This window comes from Haliaeetus leucocephalus, unplaced genomic scaffold (assembly GCF_000737465.1).
Source record: "Haliaeetus leucocephalus isolate CR32 unplaced genomic scaffold, Haliaeetus_leucocephalus-4.0 Scaffold506, whole genome shotgun sequence".
In the NCBI taxonomy this organism is placed as follows: Eukaryota; Metazoa; Chordata; class Aves; order Accipitriformes; family Accipitridae; genus Haliaeetus; species Haliaeetus leucocephalus.
The window spans coordinates 5,151,502-5,170,774 of record NW_010972942.1 but is presented as its reverse complement, the minus strand read 5'-3'; positions in this window follow the sequence as shown (position 1 = coordinate 5,170,774).

The window sequence follows — 19,273 nt, the reverse complement described above, 5'->3', positions numbered from 1 at the left end:
TCACTCCCAGATTTCTCCACCAAGCCCCCCCAGCGGCACAAGGGGGACCGGGATGGGGTTTACGGTCATCACATGTTATTTTCTGCCGCTTCACCTCCTCAGGGCAAGGGCTCATCACACTCTTCCCCTGCTCCAACGTGGGGTCCCACCCACGGGAGACAGTCCTCCACGAACTTTCTCCAACGTGGGGTCCCACCCACAGGAGACAGTCCTCCACGAACTTTCTCCAACGTGGGCCATTCCCACGGGCTGCAGTTCTTCACGAACTGCTCCAGCATGGGTCCTTTCCACGGTGTGCAGTCCTTCAGGCACAGACTGCTCCAGCGTGGGTCCCCCCCGGGGTCACAAGTCCTGCCAGAAAACCTGCTCCGTGGGCTCCTCTCTCCACAGATCCGCAGGTCCTGCCAGGAGCCTGCTCCAGCGCAGGCTTCCCATGGGGTCACAGCCTCCTTCAGGAACCCACCTGCTCCGGCGTGGGGACCTCCACGGGCTGCAGGTGGATATCTGCTCCACCGTGGACCTTCCTGGACTGCAGGGGGACAGCCTGCCTCACCAGGGTCTTCACCACGGGCTGCAGGGGAATCTTCGCTCCGGCGCCTGGAGCATCTCCTCCCCCTCCTTCTTCACTGACCTGGGGGTCTGCAGGGTTGTTTCTCTTACATGTTCTCACTCCTCTCTCCGGTGGCTGTTTTCTGCGTCCCAACTTTTTTGTCCTTCTTAAAAATGTTATCACAGAGGCGTTACCACTATCACTGATTGGCTCGGCCTTGGCCGGTGGCGGGTCCGTCTTAGAGCCGGCTGGTATGGGCTCGCTCTCTCTCGAACACAGGGGAAGCTTCCAGCAGCTTCTTACAGGAGCCACCCCTGTAACCCCCCCCGCTACCAAAACCTTGCCACATAAAACCAATACACCCCCCTACCTAGTGAGATGGGGGAGAAAATTGGGAAAAGAAGTAAAACTCATGGGTTGACATAAGAACGGTTTAATAGAACAGAAAAGAAGAAACTAATAATGATAATAACACTAATAAAATGACAACAGTAATAATAAAAGGATTGGAGTATACAAATGATGCACAATGCAATTGCTCACCACCCGCTGATGGACGCCCAGTTAGTCCCCGAGCGGCGACCCCCACTCCCCCACTCCCCCCAGTTTATATACTGGGCATGACGTCACATGGTCTGGAATACACTGTTGGCCAGTTTGGGTCAGCTGTCCTGGCTGTGTCCCCTCCCAACTGCTTCTGCCCCTTCAGCCTTCTTGCTGGCTGGGCATCAGAAGCTGAAAAATCCTTGACTTTAGACTAAACACTACTGAGCAACAACTGAAAACATCAGTGTTATCAACATTCTTCTCATACCTAGCTCAAAAACATAGCACTGTACCAGCTACTAGGAAAAGAATTAACTCTATCCCAGCTGAAACCAGGACATCTTCCAAACAGAATTTAGGGACAGAAATATGAATGTTAGCATAGATTTCCCTCAGCTGATGAAAGGGATTACGTGATGTGGTTGCCTGTGATACCCTGGGACTAAAGAGATCCCTTCTAGTCTTATGCTTAGCGAATAGGAAAAGGAAAAATGCCTTTAGCTGAGGTTAACCATCCTATCTAGACACCTTCGTCAGGAGTTCATTTTATGCAGGAAGATGCAGTGACAGATTTTTGCACCATCAATCCAAAAAATCCAATTTTCATATAACATGACCAAAGCACGAGAGCTTGGTCAGGTCAGGAGGGGATAGCTCCTGTAGAAGTGAATGAAACACGAGGGCGTTTGGTTGGCTTGAGGAACCCCTTGGCATACAGGTGGGCAAAGCTCAGAGGGTCTCTGTGTCCAAGCTTGTAGGCAAAAATAAGCAGTTCTGCAGTCACAGGTCTTTCCCCTGTGCCTCAGTTGCAGGCTTTTCCTGGGGGCAGAGGGAGAGGTTGCATGGGTGGGTAGCACGTACCATGGCATGCTGATGTAAGATGCTCAGGCGTCAGCCCTCGCAGACCCCCAAAAGGCTGATGGAGCGCAGGACAGGAGAGCGCAGGGGCCTCCATGCCCACCACCCTCCACCAGGCTAGGGGGAATTTTCCCAATATGGGGTTTCTGGAACAGAACTCTTTTCCTCATCTGCATACCACATCTTAACCTTTGGCACGAAACCCAAGGAAGCCTCAGGATTGAAACGTAAGCCTTTCCTAGACCCTGTGGAGGGAGGGGTAGCACCGGGACTGCAATTTCCATCTGTCCTAGCATCAGTACTGTACAAATGAGCATTTGCATGGTGTATTTTTAGCCAGTATTGAAAAGTCTCAGAACTTTTGATACCATATTGAGTCAGTGATTGCCTCCATTTCCAGAGAAATAAATAGGCTTTTTTGGTCTTTGAAATTATTTTATTTTTCTTATTTCTTGGGGTATTTTGGGGGTTTTTTTGTGTTTTTTTTTTTTTTAAGCCCATGTAGCGTCTTTGATCTTTTTATCCTTGATCCTTTATTAAAAGGATTATTAAACCTGAGAAACAGCTCAAACAGAGAAATAAATCCAATGGTAAAGCAGAATTTGACCTAGGACTCTGAGAATGTGCATCCATGAAGTAACTGGCCTGCAGATAACTTAAAACACTACTGTCTGGGTATATGTGTGTCTTGCAGTGGATGAACTGCAGTAAATCCAATGGAAAAGACAGAAGCAATTTTAATATTTTGCCAGCAATATGTTTATAGATGAATTCTAGCTGTATGAAAAAAAGAAATGTATTTTCAGGAACAAGAAAAGATATTACCACTATATCTTTTAACTTTAAAAAGGGTATTTTTATTATCAGATGTTAAATTTGAGGATATGTATTGGAATTAATTTAAGTTGGCAATTAAATTATCAGTGCTTTTCACTATTTCAGAGCTAGTCTTATAATTCCTAAAATTCCAATAATTGTTAAGAATCTTTTAAAACATAAAAAAAAATTATTACCAGGTAGCAAAATCTTTCAGATACCTCAAAATTCCTGGGAGCATGTGGAATAATAAAATAATTTAGGAAGAGATTGTTCTTAGTCTTCATAATCCAGACAAGGTGCAGAAAGCTCCTCCTTTTCGATCTCAAGTTAAAAAAGAACTTAAGCATATATGAAAAGGACTAAGCTGAGTATAAAATGAACACATGAATATGAACATAAATATATCTGTATAAACACCAAATTATAAATATACAAATATAGACTGGAAAAATCTGAAAGTGAAAAAGTTATTTCGATAAGGATAAAAACTATAGTAATCTGAACATGCACGGAAACATCAGAAGAAATAAAGATTTAACTTAATAAAGGCTAAAAACAGCCTCATAAATTATTGTCTTGATCCTGGGGAAAAATGAAAATGTTTAAAAATTATACTTATCAAACTGTTGCATTATAGAATCAAGGTACTTAATGCTAGTTTTTTGCTTGAAAAATATCTCCAAAGTGTATAGAAGAGCAAGGGCTTAAATTCAGTGACAAGTAAATTAGGAAAGCCTTGGCATGCTATTTGTTTGAAGAATATCAATAGTATAAACTAAAAGTGGGCAAACAGTGCTATAACAAAAAGTGACTCAAGGGAGATGGGCTGTTTGTCTTTGATGGGAAAAGAAAAAGGAAAAAGAGATTTTGACGCATAACAGAGAAAGGAGAGCTTTTAAAAGCCTGCCTGGAAAGCAAACTCGCTCTTTCATTTTCTCTGTAACTTCATCAGACGTGTGAAAGGCTTGATACCTTGAGAGGCTGAATGTCCTGCTTCCTCAGGTGCTGCTGAGCCCAGGGAATTTGGTGGCCCCCTGCGCATCCCTTAATATCAGGTCACAGATGAAGGTAATTAAAGCAATACAGATTTATGCGGTGGGAGAAAGTAACGAAGGCAGCAATACGTGCTACTGCATCAGGCATGGATTCCGGCAAAAGTAGCTTGAGAGAAGCCAGAGTGAGCTGGTGCCAGTGGTTATTGATTCAGGGATAGGATGTCTCAAGGACAGGGCCTGTCATGTGGGAACTGCAATGAGATAGCAAAATGCACTGTCCAGCCATGACAAAATGGGCTTAGCTAGAGAGGTCAGCATGCTTAAACAAGTTTTTTGCTACTTGATATTACTCTCTGTGGTGTTATCCCCTGTCGTCCTTCAATTGTGTGTAATACTAATTTTCCTTTCTAAAATAAATGATGGTCTTACCGAGATGGCCTCTCCAGCTGAGCAGGCCATCTGTTGCCTCAGCACCAACATCTCCATCTGTCCACACGGACATGTCCACAGACTCACCTGGCTCACAGGGAGACACACAAGATTTATGTGAGAAGCTACACAGAAGTGGTCATCGCATAGGAGACCTGGATTACTTGGGTCTCCTTCTCCTGAAGGTAAATTTAATCTGGCCAGTTGAAGGCAGAATCAGTGGAAAACAGCCTTCACAATCTTATTGTTTTGCGTGTACACTTTTTTGAAATCCAGCTATCACCATGACACTTACCACCCAGCTAGGACAAGCCAAAGTGCAAGGAGTGGTGCTTTGTGAATGAAACAGTGCAGGAGTGACTGCTAACAGACTGCCAGAGCCCCTTTCCGAGGGTGCGTGGAGGAGCTGGAACAGAGAATCCTGCGTACCCTGGTGGCTCTCCGGGCTTCGTGGTGACCTGTGGGCTGGCTTCGCTGCGGGAGGCAGGTGCCTGGTGTGCTGGCTCTGCTGAAGGGGGTCTTGGAGTCAGGCACCCCCACTGAAGGGAAAGTTGATGCAAGTGCTCAAGAAACTCTCCTCCAAATTCCTTTTTGTTGCAGTTTGTCATGTTTAGCCGAGTGAAAATTTGCCACTCGTGCAGAATAGGCTGTTTAGGTACCTGTTGTCTTAATGTGTCCTTTTTCAGGAGTTAAAAATGGACCTGATAACCACCTAAAAGACCTGGACCTTAGTTAGAGAAATGGCTTTGCAGGGAAGGCAGGCAATTGTTTTTATACTTACTTGTAAGACCGGCAGCAGATCATTTGCAGCATTGCTACTGAGCTAGAGGTAGAGAAAGTTTCATGCAGAAGACCTGAGCAATATGATTTAATGAGGTCTTAGACTTCCACATTCATAGACTTGAGCAAGGCATGGAAAGAAAGCCTGGGTTTGGTTATTTGTCCAGCTTTCTTGGAACAGAGCTGCCAGTAATGACTCTGCAGCTGGAGGAGATGGTGGAAGAGAGCGTACATGAAGAGTGCTGCAAATTCGTCCCCCTTAGCTTTACAGAGGGGATAAAGTATCGGTAAGATGAGCTTTCAAATTGCAAGCTCACAGTTTTTCATGCTGTCAGTATTACGATACTACAACTCTCCAAAGCACGTGGAGGTTTGGGTGAGGAGTTTCAAAAGCTCAGCTGGGTATCGCCGAGTGTCCTGAGAGTGCCAAGGCTCCTGCATGCAAAAGAGACCTGCTGGGTGAATGTGTCAAGGTTTTCTGGCTATACCTCTGTAGGCAGCTGCTTTATTTGCTTACAGATATTCAAAAGTTATTTTTATACAAACTAAATAGGACCATATTTCTTGAAGCGCTGTGAGGGCAAGTGTATTGTTTCTGTTATTGACCCGGAGCTGCAGCTCTGGGACAGGATTGGGCTGTGCTAGGAGCTGTACACTGGATGGAAGGAGAGTTCCCACCCTGTCTGGATGATAAGAAAATGGGTGGCTTCAGGTTTCAGGAGGAGGACGAGGAAGCTGGGAGTCAGTGGTGGACAGCTTCACACACCCGTGGTCTGAGCATATCAGTGATTTTCTTTACATCATGTTCTTAACTCTCCCTATCCAGTGAATGAAAAATGGGGGGTTTGGATGACTTTTAAGCCAGCAGCTTAACCATCCACTGGCATAAAAACAGCCTGTATTTCCACAAGAGCTGTCAGTGTAGTGCCCTGATTCATTTAATTTATCATCATTAAAATGTAAATAAAGGTAATACAGCAAGCACAACGTAACATGACAGAAGTAGGAAAAAGGGCAAAATAGATCATATTAATCTCAGCTCATGTGATCCTTCTGTGCCATGAGTCAGATGGACAGTAATGGTTCACTAACTGCGTGAGGGGCTGTGGCCTGGAGAGAGATGGTCAACAGACACATTCTTGTCCTGGCAGTCCCTTTGTTTGGACAAGGAGTTTTGCGAATATATATGATTACTGGGTAAAATCACAGTTGTCTAGACATGTTAGTGCTATAGGAATTGCCCCCTTCTTCCACTAAAATCAACGCAGGAAATACACCTAAGCATTTGCATGGTAATGAGTAATTTAGCATCATTATGTGTGAATTAATGTGGTTTTGCTACTCCTTAATGGATGTCTCGAATGCCCATCCTACTCTTCTCTGTGTCTACAGCAGGCAGCCTCAGCCTCTGGTCCATGGCTGGTCTTCCTCCAAGAGGTCAGCCAAAGGCAACTGTCAGAAGTGAGGCTATTGTGGGTAGGTTTAAAGACGTGAGACTGAAAACCATAACCAAACCACTGGGCACATATTAATGTCTCACAAATCAGAACAGCTTGAGCATTGCTGCTGTGAATCTAAATAACCATTCAGGTAGGTACAAGAACAAGCATTAAGCACAGATGCCAGCTGTGTTTTGATGCAGCCAAGGCTCTGCTTCTCAGATTTTGCCCTCCTGTGCTAGCTGTACATTGGCCTCACTTGCTTGAAGCTGCAAATGTCTTGAAATGGAGCCTAAACCTGCAGACTTCTTTTTAATGTGCTTCTTCCTCCTTTTTCTCTGCGATTTCCCTTTTCCTGACTTGGCTAGCTATGTGAAGGTAATTAACTTTATAAAGTATATATGTAAATATATACTTTATAAATATATATTCTGGGGAGATCTTATAGCAGCCCTCCAGTACTTAAAGATGGGGAGGGACTCTTTATTAGAGAATGTAGTGATAGGACGAGGGGTAACAGTTTTAAACTGAGAGAGGGCAGATTTAGATTAAATATTAGGAAGAAGTTCTTCACTGTGAGGGTGGTGAGGCGCTGGAACAGGTTGCCCAGAGAGGTTGTGGCTGGCCCATCCCTGGAAGTGTTCCAGGCCAGGTTGGATGGGGCTTTGAGCAACCTTGTCTAGTGGAAGGTGTCCCTGCCCATGGCAGGGGGGTTGGAACTAGATGATCTTTAAGCTCCCTTCCAACCCAAACCATTCTATGATTCTATGATTCTATACAGCAGAAATTACTATAAAATTAGGGGGTTTTACCCCTCCTTTTTTCCCTCCTCCTTGCCCAGTGCTGTTTGTGGGCTCTCTGCTGCTGTTGCTTGGGTTTTTCTGGCTGTCATTAACTTAGCTGTCCACGCTTCCTCCAAATCTACGGCAGGATGTAAACCTGTCATAATTTAAGTGCTTTGAATTAATCATCTCAGAATACTCTATATATAGATTTAAGGTGTTTCCTTTGACACATATACACAAATATGTACACTTTGGAGTTGACAAGGTGATCCTCTCACAGAATAGACTGAAACAGCGCTACTGGCTTGGAAGAGAAGACATCATCTTCCTAGATCTTTTTACTCAGTTAAAAAAAACCCCAAATCCCACCAGAAACAAACCTCATAATTTTGTCTTTGTTGTCACTGTACTTTTTCTGAAATGACTGTTAGGAATATGTTTTCATTTTACTGGTTAGGAGTAGTGCTATAACAAATCCTGATGTATAATATAGCACAATTGTCCTCATCTGAAATTTAAATACAATTAAAAACAAATGTTAATGTCTGGTCTAAGGTAGAAGTTACAGTAACAAGCGTTAACTAACATCTGCTAAAGCACGACCAGCCTTCTCAGTGTGACTGCATCCACCCCAGTGAAAAGGTTGTGCTCTTGGAAATAACAGGCTTTGAAATAAAAACTAAATAAAAAGCACAGGCCTGAGCAAGGTGGGGAAAGGTGATGAGCTCGGGAACCAGCTTTAGAAGCTCTGTGCTCTGGGAAGCTCTCAAAATGGTCCAGCTGAGTGCTTTGACACATGAAAGCTGCAAAATTTACTTTTGGAAAAGGCACCTCTTCTTAGAAAATATGTATGGTCTTGTCCTCACTACTCTCTCCTTTTCTCTTATTTTGGCAAAAAAAAAAAAAGAAAGAAAACCCATAATTTTTTAAAATGTCAGTTTTAGAGTATCAGGCATGAAGTTTTAAGCTGTACTCCCTACAGTCTCCTAAGAAATACCTTTCAAGGTCATGAAATTAGTAAAAAAATCTCCACTTCTCATAATCAAGCTTTTATGCTTGCCTTTCAGATTTAGAAACTGGCCCTCCATGTGTCTGGGATTTGTGGGCTAAAGCTTGATGGCTGCTGTTCCAAAGGACAAACAAAGTCTCTTTTACAAAAAAAAAGCCCTACCGAGTGTGGTCCTGCCTGTCAGTCACCTGTAATTTCTTTTGTTGGCAACCCAAAGAGATAAGAGCAGAGCAGCCTCAGCCCAGCAACTGTTCCCAAGCAAAGGACCCTGCAAAAGCTGGGTGATGGGAGGAGGTTTGTTGTGACTAATGCAAACTGATAGTCCTTGCAAGGGGATGGCAGCGCCCGGGGGCCGTTCGCCTCCTGTTCTTTCCAGGGAGCCCGTGGAAAGCAGCCTGGGTCAGGAGGAGCTGTTAATATGCCCTCTCTGGAAGAGCAAATGTGTGCTGGCGTTAATGAGCATGGAAAAATTCTGTGATAGCGTTCCTGTGTATTTCAAAGGCATAGATCAGTGTTGAAAGTAATCTTTGCTTTTTTTTTCTCTTTTTGAATTTAAGGCAGCTAAATAATAAATACGCAGACATAAGAGCTTTTGTATTAGGATATACAGGGGGTTTTCAGTGACACTGCTTGCTAGATGGGGCTGAAATAGGGGAAACTTCCCTTTTGGTGCATGTGTCATATTTTTTAAGATGGTTATTTGTTTATCACCGTCTCCCTTATTTCCCTCACTTTTCCTGTGACTGGCCCTTGATGTCCCTTCTGATGCACTTTTTTTCTCTCTTTATATTGTTTCTCAAAAAGAACTTATAATGCCACAAATAATCCATTACCAAATGTATTACCTTCTTCTGAATCTCCAACCTCTTCATCAGATGCTGCCCACAGTTTTTGGGCCCTTTGTCCTGCTTTGTTTTGAAAGCCGTCCTGAGATTCCCAGCTGGGAAGAGAAGATGGAGCTTTTCCTTTGCTTTCTCCCCAGCCCACTCCTCCTTCTCCAGTTGTCAAATGTCAGATGTGATTATGCTGTCCTAAGGAGAGATATCTTTGCTCTGGCACCACGAGAAACCATGTAATTGGCATTCGTGTGGGGTGGTGGGAAGCAGAATCTGTCAGGCTTGGGCACTAGCAATAATCTGGCGTGGTTTTACACGCCCAGAGCCCTGGCCAGGCTCACAGTTTAAAATGCAAATGATGATGGCAAGAGGATGATAATAATAATAAAAAGACATCACTGTGGGTGATGCTGTTCCTGCTGCGAGTAGACAGGAAGCCAGCGGCACTCCTCGAGGGCCAGGGTGACCTCAGGTGTGATGCTTTGATGGCAATGCAAAGCTGACTCTTCATGAGCCTGCTAGCACAATTTAGAGAAAAGGTGGATGCATGAGGTTGAGGAGGGAGGAGAGGAAGCTGCAGAGGGTGATTTAGGCTCCTTTTAATGAGGCTTTGCAGGAATAACAATGAATAAGAATGGTTAATAAAATCATGGTACACAGCGTGGGCTTTCAGAAGAGTGGGGAACATATAGGGTACTGAAATATTTTTGCCGTGTTTCTATAACAAATTGGTAATAAAAATGCAGTTACCTAGAGAAAACCTTTGTGGAGCCATAAAAGGAAACCAACCTCCAATTAAAGTCTCAGCACAATGGACAGCAAGTCCTTGCGCAAAAAAGGGAATGGTGGTTCAAACGCTTTTCCCATCATGCAGCAAAGCAGCTGGATGAGGAAAGGTAAGTGGGTACAGCGGGCTATTGCCAGGTCAGACCTCATGGCCAGGCAGGAAAATGCAGCATCCTGGCCACAGCTGGGGTAGCTGTTGCTGCCCGGGGCTCTGCGACAATTGGGAGTAGCCTGTGAGAAGGAGCATCGGAGAGGTGGGAGAGATGGTGGTCCTCCTGCTGCCATTCTGCAAGGGGACTTGTGTTGCTGCTGCTTTGCACTTGCTACTGCTATTTCTGTTCAAGTATGCAAGCACCTGTGAATTAAATGATCTGGGAGTTCAGGCTATGCTGAAATGGCTTTTAAATTGAGGAGTTTGAATTTAGTCATCCAAATGCATTTATTTAAATGCAAATAAGAAGCCAATACAAATTAAAACTGCAGCCAAAATGGTGGCTGTTTGGAAAATTTTATATAAAAATAATAGGTTAAAACTCTCCAATAAATCAAACCAGCATCTTTTCAAATCCTCAATTCCATCAGAATATAGTCTAGTTTTTAAAAAAATTGTCTTATCAGTGTTGGTAAGATCAGGGGAAGAGAGAGGTACTCGGTACTTTTGGAAATAGATCTGTATGGTTATAACAAAAAAGTTCAGTGAATATTGATGATTTACATCCTTTGTCGTCTTCCTGACTACCTTTGCTGTTCAGAAGTCTCCATTGTTTTGCTTGAAGTGAGCAACACCAAGACCCACAGGCCTTTATCATTGCAAGAGAAGCTGAGTGGATGATTTGAAAAGCCTGAAATGATAGAATAATGGAATAATAATATGTGGTTAGGTGATAGCTAGTCTAGGAGATGAATGTACAGATGGAATAACCTAAGTTAGAATGATTTGCATATGTAAAAAATGACTTCTTTAGAGATCTTAGAAAAATAATTCATCAATTACAATTATTGGGCAGGGCTAGCTAATACTTGGCTTTGTTTTACATTAATTTACTCAATTAGTGACCACATTGTTTGAAAGCAGGACTTTATAAATTACTGGAAAAAAGATTGTAAATTAAAGGTTTTGGGCTAGAGAAAAGTATGTAACTGGTTAGTTCAGTGCTTAAAACACAGGAATAGCGACAGCTATTTTATGTAAGTGCCTTTAAAATCTTTCTTTGGTAAATGACTGCAGAGAGAAGCAGTGCTTTTCAGAAACGTGTATCTGAAATTGTCAGTGGAAAAAAGCATTTTAGGCAAAAAAAAAGGAAAAAAAGAGAGACAACCTAAAATTTAAAGCTTCAGATAAAAAGAAGATCTGTCACTGCTGCCATGATACTATCATGGCAGACTCATCACCTCTGTAATGAATCACTGGTTTCCTATATTTTTCTTTCAAGAAAAGTTTTGCCACTTATTTTTGAATCATGTATGCTGATTTATTTATTTATTTTAAGATATACAATTTGGTATTTTGGTAAAGAAGTACTTACCAGTTATTTATCAAAAGTGTTTTGGTAAGACTGTATACATTACAAATGCTAAAAATAAAAGTAATTAAAGTTGATTGAATTATAGAATTATTGTTAACATACTGTAAATGTCACTGTGACAGAATAACAAATTTTAAAATAGTGAGCCATAGACATCTGTTAGTTTCTGAACTGTTACCATTATTTTTCTGCAGTGAATATGATTCTCATTTTTCTGTACCATTTTTAGGTTATTTTTGTGCCATATGGGCATCCTTTGATATTTGGGAAAAACTTAGAATAGAGTCACTTTGAAGCTCAAAACCTGAATTTGAATGAATTCTTTGTTCTTCCTTTATTCCTAATTTGCATGGAGTGTGGTCCATGCATGCAGAGGGAGGACAGAAACTGGGCAGTGTCTTTGTTTGTTCTATATAAGGCATTGGCTTCTGTTGTACCCTTGTAAAATTGTTTAAGATGTCCCTCCAAATTTCATTTGTTTGCAGGCTGTCAATACTGCTGCCTTCAGACATGATAGAGATTGTATTTTAGTGCCAGGTCATGGTCCCTCCTGTAGACTGCCTACTGCTCCTTCAACACAGGACAGAAAAGAAATTCCACAAAATCATCAAGAATCTCTGTCACCCTGGCAGTAGCGTGAGCAGGACTTTCCCCGAGCTGTACCTCCATGAGGAGTGCACAGCAGCTCTGGTTTAAATAATGTCGCTTCTCCTGGTGCCATGAAGTGATGAGTACAAAAAGCTCCTTCTCTTCTGACTGACAGAAAATGTTAGGCAAATGTTAGATGCTCCAAGCCAGATCCTGCGCTGGTATTAATCAGCACACATACATCAGCTGAGCTCTTCCTTCTTGTCCTAAGCAACTTCTTATGGAAATACCCTACCATAAATAGAAATGGTTGGTTCATTCTCGCCTCTGCCATGAGAGAATCAGCAGAGGTTGTGCATGGGGTGAAGGAGAGAAAGATCTTGACCCTCGAGGAGTCCTCTGCACACCCACTCACCCTGTTGTCAGCCCATGTGAACAAGAGGCATCAAACTTTGTGGACTGGTGTCATGGGATCCCCGCTTGTTGCCCGACTCTTGTGAGGAGGTCAAGCCAATGGCCTGGTGGAGATGTGTGCCAGGTGTTGGTCCTGCTGGGGTCAGAGGGCAGGGGTAGGACTCATGCACACTGTGGTGCCCAAAATCAGCTCTGGTCCCTCACTACCAGGTTTTAGCTTTTCTCCCCTGCTGTGTGCTTGTCATGCACATTGCACAGGTCAGGCTTACAGTTGGACTGCCGTGATCAGTGGTGCATGAGCCACATCATCTAATAACTGCTAAATTACAGTGTTTACTTTGGAAAATAGTGGTGATGTTCAGGAGTGACTGAAAGGACAATTTGTCTGTTCTTCTAAAGACTCAGCACAACTCTTTGGTTAAATCTTGTTTGTTTTTCTCAAATTTATAGTGTTAAATTCTCAGGAAGACATTTTCTCCTGTATTTTAAGCCTAAGGAGAGAGCAGTGGCTTATTTTTTCACACAGAAATGTGCTTGCTAAAATGCTAATTTAATACACTCAGTTCATCAATGATTTCCACTTCTCTGATTCATATGATGGAATCAAATTCCACTGGAGTAAGTGAACTGCAAAGCATAGCCTTCTTCCTACAACATGTATCTCCAGGCATTAGAAATGTACTGATACTGAAGCAAAAATAAGTGTAAGCCCCATTGTGAATGAGGAAGAAGCCAAGCATGTTTTTGCTCAACTGACAAGCTTGGGAAGTCAAGAGACAACTTAATTGAACAATTGGTTCATCGACTGGATGAAGTCTTAAGTTACATGAATGACAAAACTATCAATTATTTAAAAAAAAATACACGGTATTTCTTGCAGCAGAAACATGTAGTAATTAGGGGTTGGGTTTTCTTGCTTTCACAGCTCAAGAGAAGGACTAGACTCCAATTCCAATTGACACAGCATGAATTAATTGTATGTTCTCATAATGTAGCTTTAGAAATCATTTGCATCTTGCATGTCACTTTATATTTTTCACAGGTTATAAAGAACAGTTTCACAAGAATAGCTGCCTTATACCAGACAGAAAAAACATCTTAGTCCTCCCCTCCATCCCCCCTTTCCTCCTTATAGCTATTTTTCTTCTTTGCTTGGTTTTTCTCTGTGGCTGGTAGGCAGATTTCTGGTGAACAGACCACGTAAGTCCCCAGCAGAGCTAGTAGGCAGCAGCTGAAGCCCAGCGATGGGTGTTGTTACAGGAATGATGCCTCCTGGTTCCTATGCGCTGCCTTGAAAAACAAGACTCCCAGACTTTGCAGAAAAAAACAGGAAACAAAGGATTGCAAAGAGTGGGACACCGGAAATGTGACATCTGCTTTCAGCTCTGCCACCAACCCTCTGAGCTTCTGTGAGTTACTGCAAAGCTCTGTCCCTCCCATGTGTTTACTTGTCCCTAGTGCTTCTTCTGACAGTTCACACAGTATAACCCCAGAGTTGAGTCAAGCAAAATGAGAACTTTTCTTCCAAGCCACAGGTTTCTCCTTATCTGCTTACGCTTGTCTACTGTCTATCTACTCAGTGCTACCACTAGCTATATCTAAGGGTGAGTAGAAATCCTAGCCCCTTATTCTGCTTGTGTCCTTATTTATGCTGTACAAGGGTATTATGGATTTGTGTGGCACGGCTTTTTTTTGGGTGTAGTGGGTGAGGGGCCGCAGGGGTGGGTCCTGTGAGAAGCTGCTAGAAGCTTGCCCAGCTCCAAGTCGTACCCACCTCTGGCCAAGGCCGAGCCCATCAGCGATGGTGGTAGCACCTCTGGGATAATGTATTTAAGAAGGGGAACTGGTAGTGAGTGGGGGGAATGGAATGTGAAAGGAACCCCTCTGCAGACACCGAGGTCAGTGAGGAAGGAGGGGCAGGAGGTGTGCCAGAGGAGGGGATGCCCCCACAGCCCATGGTGAGATGGCAGGCTGTCCCCCCCAGCCCATGGAGGGGAGTGGGGGAGCAGATGCCCCCAAAGATGGCCGTGACTCCATGGGAAAGCCTGTGCTGGAGCAGCCTGTGACTGAAGATCGGCCTGCGGAAAGGACCCATGCCAGGGAAGTTCGGGAAGAGCTAAAGCCTGTGAAAAGGACCCATGCCAGGGAAGTTTGTGAGGAACTGCAGCCTGCAGAAAGGACTCACGCTGGAGAATCATTGAATCATAGAATCATTTAGGTTGGAAAAGACCTTCAAGATCATCAAGTCCAACCATCAACTATGCCCACTAAACCGTGTTCTGAAGTGCCTTGTCTACATGCTTTTTGAATACCTCCAGGGATGGTGACTCAACCACTTCCCTGGGCAACCCATTCCAATGTCTGACAAACCTTTCAGTAAAGAAATTTTTCCTAATATCCAATCGAAACCTCCCCTGGCGCAACTTGAGGCCATTTCCTCTCGTCCTATCTCCAGCCACCTGACAAAAGAGACCAGCACTCACCTCACTACAACCCCCCTTCAGGCAGCTGTAGAGAGCGATAAGGTCTCCCCTCAGCCTCCTCGTCTCCAGACTAAACAGCCCCAGTTCCCTCAGCCGCTCCTCATAAGACTTGTGCTCCAGGCCCCTCACCAGCTTCGTTGCCCTTCTCCGGACACGCTCCAGCACCTCAATGTCTTTCCTGTAGTGAGGGGTCCAAAACTGAACACAGTACTCGAGGTGCAGCCTCATCAGTGCTGAGTACAGGGGAACAACCACCTCCCTGCTCCTGCTGGCCACACTATTTCTAATACAAGCCAGGATGCTGTTGGCCTTCTTGACCACCTGGACACACTGCTGGCTCATATTCCACCAGCTGTCAACCAACACCCCCAGGTCTTTTTCTGCCAGACAGCTTCCCAGCCACTCTTCCCCAAGCCTGTAGTGCTGCATGGGGTTGTTGTGACCCAAATGCAGGACCTGGCACTTGGCCTTGTTGAACCTCATACAACTGGCCTCAGCCCATCGATCCAGCCTGTCCAGATCCCGCTGTAGAGCCTTCCTACCCTCGAGCAGATCAACGCTTCTGCCCAACTTGGTGTCGTCTACAAACTAGCTGAGGGTGCACTCAATCCCCTTGTCCAGATCATTGAGAAAGATATTAAGCAGAACTGGCTCCAATACTGAGCCCTGGGGAACACTACTTGTGACCAGCCACCTACTGGATTTAACTCCATTCACCACCACTCTTTGGGCCATTGAGCCAGTTTTTTACCCAGAGAACAGTACGCCCATCCAAGCCATGAGCAGCCAGTTTCTCCAGGTGATTGCTCTGTCAAAGAATGAATGTGTCAAAGGCTTTACTAAAGTCTAGGTAGACAGCATCCACAGCCTTTCCCTCATCCACTAAGTAGGTCACCTTGTCATAGAAGGAGATCAGGTTAGTCAAGCAGGACCTGCCTTTCATAAACCCATGCTGACTGGGCCTGATCGCCTGGTTCTCCTGTATTTGTTATGTGATGGCACTCAAGATGATCTGCTCCATAACCTTCCCCGGCACCGAGGTCAGACTGACAGGTCTGTAGTTCCCCAGATCCTCCTTCTGGCCCTTCTTGTAGATGGGCGTCACATTTGCTAACCTCCAGTCAACTGGGACCTCCCGAGTTAGCCAGGACTGCATATAGAGAGAAGGCTGTCTCTCATCTCTCTGCGTACTCTGTATTCCCATGATAATAGCTAAACAGAAGCATTTGCAGGTTTGTGAATATAAATGAGATAGATAGTGCAGAAAAGTATTTTCTTGTGAACAGGTAAAGTCTTGAAAATTACAGCACCCCCCCCATCTGCTTCCTGGTCTTATATTCTTCTCAGTTTCAAAACTTTACCAGTTATCATGGATTTGGGGAATAGACAGATAGACCAAAGATGGCACCACACCTTTACCAGTTTACTAGCAAGTAACTTCTGATCCTCTCTTTGGTAAAAAACCTCACCATTTTGAATTTGGGATGCAGAGACTATGTGGAAAACCAGTTTATGCAGTCAACTTAGCTCATTGGTGGAACATCACTAGGTCCTCAATATATTCTTAAATTTATGAGGAAATGTGAGAACAGCAGTGATAATTGCTGCAAATGATACAAAATTATCCAGAATATTCTAAAAAATTGGTTATGAAGAGCTGCAGCAAGATCTCACAGTAACAAGTCAAAAAAAGGCAGATGAAATTCAGTGCTGATAAGGGCAAAATATGCATGTAGTGAAAAGGAAGTTCAAATATATCCATGCGTCAAACTTGCATTACCTACTAGGAAGAGATTTTGGGGAGTTGCTGTGACATTGCAAAGTGTCAGCTCAGGGCTCAGTGGTGATGCAAAAGAGACACAGATTACCAGGAATCTTGGAAGAAGCAATATTGAGAGACAGGCTAGTTTTCATTGTTATTATTATTAAGTTGCAGAACTCTGTTTTGTAACATTAGGGATGCAAATAAAGTGCAGGACATTTGTGTATTCTGAAGCTCAGGAGCTCTGAGTAAAGACCAAAGTAAAGCATTATTGTCTTTGTCCTTTGAGATGTTACTAGAGATCTGATTTTGTTAACATATTGACTCAAAAATCTCCAGATTAAATACCATTTTATTTCAATGTTTTGGGAAATTGTAATATGGAAAAAAAGCACCTTTGTTTGGAACAAAGAGGTAGGGGCTTTTGGTATTTGAAATTAACCATAATCTTTAAGATTGCAGTCCTCTAAGGAAAAGAAAAGGAAGAAGAAAAAAAAAGAAAAAGAAAAAGAAAAAGAAAAAGAAAAAGAAAAAGAAAAAGAAAAAGAAAAAGGAAAGGGAAAATGAAAATGAAAATAAAAATAAAAAAAGAAAAAGAAAAAGAAAAAGAAAAAGAAAAAGAAAAAGGAAAGAAAAGGAAAAGGAAAAAGAAAAAGAAAAGAAAAAGAAAAAGAAAAAGAAAAAGAAAAAGAAAAAGCAGGGATTTAAACAATGGAGCCCATTTGTGAAACCATTTTGGTTTTTGCTGGTCTTACTGTTTATGTTTTTGCCCTGGTCTGACAGCAAAATATGAACTGAGACACTGTTTCCACATTTTTTTAAAGAAACATATTAAATGTTCTTTTTAGCTGATTAAATTGGTTTCCTTTCAGGTGTACAGCCCGCAAGCTAGAAGTCTGTATTTACAGTATAGACTTGACATCCTTAGACATTCAAAATGCATGAATCAGAATATAAAACCCATGACATTTCAAAATACACTAAAATCCTGGAATTTTTTCACTCTCTGGATTTTCTTGAGCTTGAAAATGCCGTGTTTTCTCTCTTTTCTTTGTAACCACAAGAGACAAACAACTTTCTTTTTTTTTGCAATTGAGCAGCTTCAGGAGTTGAGATCTCACTGGCTATTGTCTAGTCCTAGCAGAATGAAATATCTGTGAATATGAAATAACCCAAGACTTGCAACAGGAAAATGAGAGCTGACAACTGGATGGTTGACATATAGGTAGTGTAAAAAGAAAGCTGGAGTGCAAAGCCTTAGTCTCAGGGCTGTGCCTGTAAGGTTGATGTGGGGTTTGATGGTTGGACTTCTCCAGCCATCTCCAAGCAAGGTGCAGGATACCAAGCTCCCAAAGACACCGTGCTGATTGCTCCATTTGTGGCCATGACTTCAGCATGGTGCCTAGCCATTCTCCTACAAGCCTCTCCTAAACGTTCATATTTAACTCCAGAAAACTGTGCCTACAACAGAAATCTAGGATGAGGATTTGTATCCTAAAAGTTTTTTCCAGCCTCTATGGTCAGGAGAAACCCATGGTTTATATTTCACTGTGGATGGACTCTTCAAGAGAGATTAGCTGCGTTTAAGCACAAACTTACAGGAAAGACGCATCCAGAGAGTGTTTCACCCCATCTTGAGAAAGGTGGTTTGAATTCATAGAATCAGTTGCCTGATGGAGAGTCCTCCCTCTTCTCCTCTGTGTCTACAGAAGGACCACTGGCACCTCACATGGCCACAACTGGACAGCTGACCAGACCTGGTGAGGGGACGAACTGCTTTCCCCCATGAATTATCCTACTCTTCCCCGAGCCTAAACTAAAGCTGGTCCTGCTTTTCTCTAGTATTTGGGATTCAAAGATCAAAACTCTGCTATCACTGGGAGATTCTGCCTCTTGGAATTAGCTTGAGAAAAAGCTCCCATTTCTGTTGAAGTATTCCTATTAGTTTCCAGAAAGCCGGTAATGTAAAGACTTCTGTAGAAAGCTGGCAGCGTGCACCTAGAAATCAATCTGACATTGAATTACTTTGCCAAACAATATTCACTCTCTATTCTCTTTTGCTCGGTGGGTGTTATTTCAAGAAAGTTATGAAGATCCCATTATACGATCCTGCCACACCCCACATACCAGCCAATGATCACATCCCAGAGCACTGAAGTGACCTGTAAATCTGATCACAGTGCTATAAAGCAGGAGCATGATTATATGCTGTCCCACTCAGATTGTTAATTTAGTTCAGCAATGCAATTTTCAAAGTGACTGTGGAAGACACTGTGGTAAAATGGGTTGTTTAATGGTTGTGTGCATACTCACATGCCTGGGGTAGGTCTGCATTTTCTATAGGATGCCTGTCTAGTAGATGTGATTTTGATAGAGGTTTCTATTCTAGATGTAGAGGTAAATTTCTATTTTAAAACACAGCATTTGCGAAGGAGACTAAAAATATATAGCTCTGAGGAACTGCTTTATTTCAGGATGCACTATATCTTACTAAAAAAAATCATACTACCAAAGACAGGCCTAGAAAAGGTTCAGTATAAATACTCAACACAAGTCTGCCAAAGAGGCTAGTTTGCTGATGCCAGTTAGCAGCGCTGGCATTGAATTCATTTCTCTGGTGCTGTTTTGAGCATGAAAACATCAGTCCAGCAATACTGGGATTTTGATT